The sequence below is a fragment of the Octopus sinensis genome, linkage group LG16 (assembly GCF_006345805.1).
Source record: "Octopus sinensis linkage group LG16, ASM634580v1, whole genome shotgun sequence".
Taxonomy (NCBI): domain Eukaryota; kingdom Metazoa; phylum Mollusca; class Cephalopoda; order Octopoda; family Octopodidae; genus Octopus; species Octopus sinensis.
This window is the reverse complement of record NC_043012.1, coordinates 7,963,431-7,966,706: the sequence shown is the minus strand read 5'-3', so window position 1 is coordinate 7,966,706 and position 3,276 is coordinate 7,963,431. Positions and strand designations below refer to the sequence as shown.

General features: G+C 36.7%; 1 long non-coding RNA gene across 1 annotated transcript; it reads right to left on the bottom strand.

The window, feature by feature from the left end:
* On the bottom strand, nucleotides 1-3,037 carry LOC118766487. The gene is made up of 2 exons (XR_005002425.1): nucleotides 2,982-3,037; nucleotides 1-2,638 (listed from the first exon to the last, which is right to left on the bottom strand). It is a non-coding gene; the product is annotated as an uncharacterized LOC118766487 (long non-coding RNA).
* Nucleotides 3,038-3,276: the final 239 nt, after the last annotated feature.

The following is a 3,276-nucleotide window of genomic DNA, read 5'->3' as shown; positions in this document are numbered from 1 at the left end:
TTTTTTGTTTATGCTGCTCAATCAATTCTGCTATTCCACCTTCTTGATTACGATAACAATAATATTGAGAAAAATATAGATTTAGGGCAAGAATATATTGAAACAGGGTGAACAAGGTTTTTAAAAAAACATGTTTGATGATGATGATGATGGTGAAAATGGCAGAGGTGAGAAAAGAATCAAAATTTAATCAAGGATTTCAATAAAAAATAGATTAGCGAGAAAATTTTATTTTCATTTAAAAAGAGAGAAAAAAAAAATAAATAAGAATAAACAAAATGCAATTAATGGCTGGAAAAAAAATGAAAAATTTATTAAAAATGATGGGAGTAAGGGGGAAGGGAGATTGTTTCAATGGAAAAGAAAGAGAATGGTTGATGTGGAACTGGAGTCCAGCTGGTCTGACTAGAAGCATTCTGGACAATTATATTCTATTATAAATGAGAAGTGGAATCAGGGTTTGTAGCAGGGGTGAGGACAAGATTTTGGGCTTTTCAACATAATACTATAAAATATTCAAGAATTTATTTATTTATTTATTTATTTGTGTATTTATTTTTCTTAAAATAGTTGCAATTTTGCCTTTTGGATTAAAAAGGAAATTTGAGGAAACAATAAAATTAAATGTAATATTCTTACAGTCTTGTCTTTCTCGAGAAACAGCCAAATAAGTGATTGAAGGAAGAAGAAGGATTAAATTAGATTAGATTAGATCGGATTAACAACACTGATTGAAGTGAAATGTCAGTGGAGTGGAGCAGAGTGGAAGTGAGTCGAGTCAAGTCAAGTGAATTCGAGTGAAATGATTTTCAAAAAAAAAATAAAATAAAATAAAGGCAATGAAAATAAAAGAACTTGGTAAAAATTACCTTTAACGAGTTCAAAACAGTCCAACAGCTGTGGCTGTCGGATTATATGCGTGTGTGTGTGTGTGTGTGTGAGAGACAGACAGATAACAGGAGTGAAAGAGAGAGAAAAGAGTGATAGTCAAAGAGTTATGAAGTTTAGAAAAGAGAATGGGATGAATGTCTCTGTATCACAGTAGAACAGTTGTCATACAACTACTATTATACATACAGGCGAAGAGGTAGGAACATGATTTGGTGGGGGGGAAGGGGCCGGAGTGGGGGTGAAGGTCAAGTAGATAGGTAGAGGCAGAATTACTCAGTGGTGGTGGTCATTGTGGCGGCGGCAGTGTTGGTGGTGATGGAAGATGTGGTGGCGGTTGGGGGCGAAGAGGGCTGAATGATCGTAACTAGATTAAGGAGAGGAAAAAAAAAAAAAAAAACGGATCTTTTTCTTCTCTTCTCCGCCAAAACCAACCAAACAAATTAGAAGCAGAGTATTTAAGTCAAAGGAGAGCTGGATCTAATCCAGTTCTTTCCCCCAATCACACACATAGCATACACACACATACATATATATATACAAACACACATGGCTATATGTGTGAGCTCACCTCTTTTCTTTTACAATTCTATATATGATAGAAAGTATTTTTGCAGTTTTCAACACACACACACACACACATACATACATACTCTAACAAACATATATACACACTATATAAAATATAACATATTACTTACAAACTAAGAAAAATCCAACTTTTGAAACGATATTTTATTTAATAATTTCCGTCTAATTTCTTTGTTATTGTTAGTGATAATTTGTGTACAGTCCACTAGTCCTTCCTTCCACCCTTTCACTACCCGCAATCAACTGTTACAAACATTTCCAGATCTCCAAACTCGTAACACCAGGATGAGCACAGGCAATCATTAAAATATCAACACCAGTCTTGTTGGACACACAAACACACACATTTCGTTTCATTCTTCAGCTGGAGATCCTGGCTTCTAAGAGTGCACAGATTTCTGAAATCAAGGATTACATCAAAACAATTCCTAACATAAGCACACAGCTACAATGGTGTTTGGTCTTTTTTTTTTTTTTCTTTTGATTCGCGAGTAAAGTCAGGTGGCAAATATAGGATTTTGAATAAATTCAATCCCCAGATCCCATGCATGAAAGGTGCTTAAACTTTTTTTTTTAATTTTCTTATATTCAATCAGGAAGGAACAAAAACAACGTCAACCCTCAAACAGAACATATGGAAGAACATAGCTAAATACCATGAATGGCGTTTTAGTTTCTTCTGTCCCAAACTCCATCAAATTCCACCACCCACTGTCCATAGAAACTAACAAAGAAAATTAGTCTAGAAATCAAAAGTAGAAGACCGTCAACAAAACCAAGTTGGATTTTTACTTACACATACACATCTAAATATATATCTACCGTCTCATAGCTGTAAGGCCTTTCTTCTGTATGTATATTTATAGTTGTACCAACTACCTCCTGTATCGTGTTTGCTTTAGTCACTGTCCTTTACATTTGCTCATTTATTCCCAGCAACTTTTTGATTTTGAAACTACCAAAATGAACAATATTATCGTTAAAGGTGTGAAAATGTTATGACTTTTTGGACAATAACTAATGAGGAAAGAACATGCCTATGTCTTGGTGTGAATTCTCATTGTGCTCTTTTGTCATCCTTCTATGCAATTTTTAAATCTTATATACATATACATATATATATATATATATATATATATATATATATATCACATGATCACTTGACCGACCAGTCCATCAGATGTAGTTACACATCGCTGGTCACAAAGCGTTCGCATTGTTTTAGCCTTCGAATGACGCCACCCCGCTGGCTAAGCGAGCAGGCCAACAGAAGAAAGAGTGGTAAAAGAGTACAGCAGGGATCACCACCCCCTGCCAGAGCCTCGTGGAGCTTTTTTTTTTAAGGTGTTTTCGCTCAATAAACACTCACAACGCCTGGTCTGGGAATCGAAACCGCGATCCTACGACCGCGAGTCCGCTGCCCTAACCACTGGGCCATTGCGCCTCCACTATATATATATATTATATATATAATATATATATCACGTGATCACGTGACCAACCAGTCCATCAGATGTAGTTACACATCGCTGGTCACAAAGCGTTCGCATTGTTTTAGCCTTCGAATGACGCCACCCCGCTGGCTAAGCGAGCAGGCCAACAGAAGAAAGTGGTAAAAGAGTACAGCAGGGATCACCACCCCCTGCCAGAGCCTCGTGGAGCTTTTTTTTTTTAAGGTGTTTTCGCTCAATAAACACTCACAACGCCTGGTCTGGGAATCGAAACCGCGATCCTACGACCGCGAGTCCGCTGCCCTAACCACTGGGCCATTGTGCCTCCACTATATATATATATATA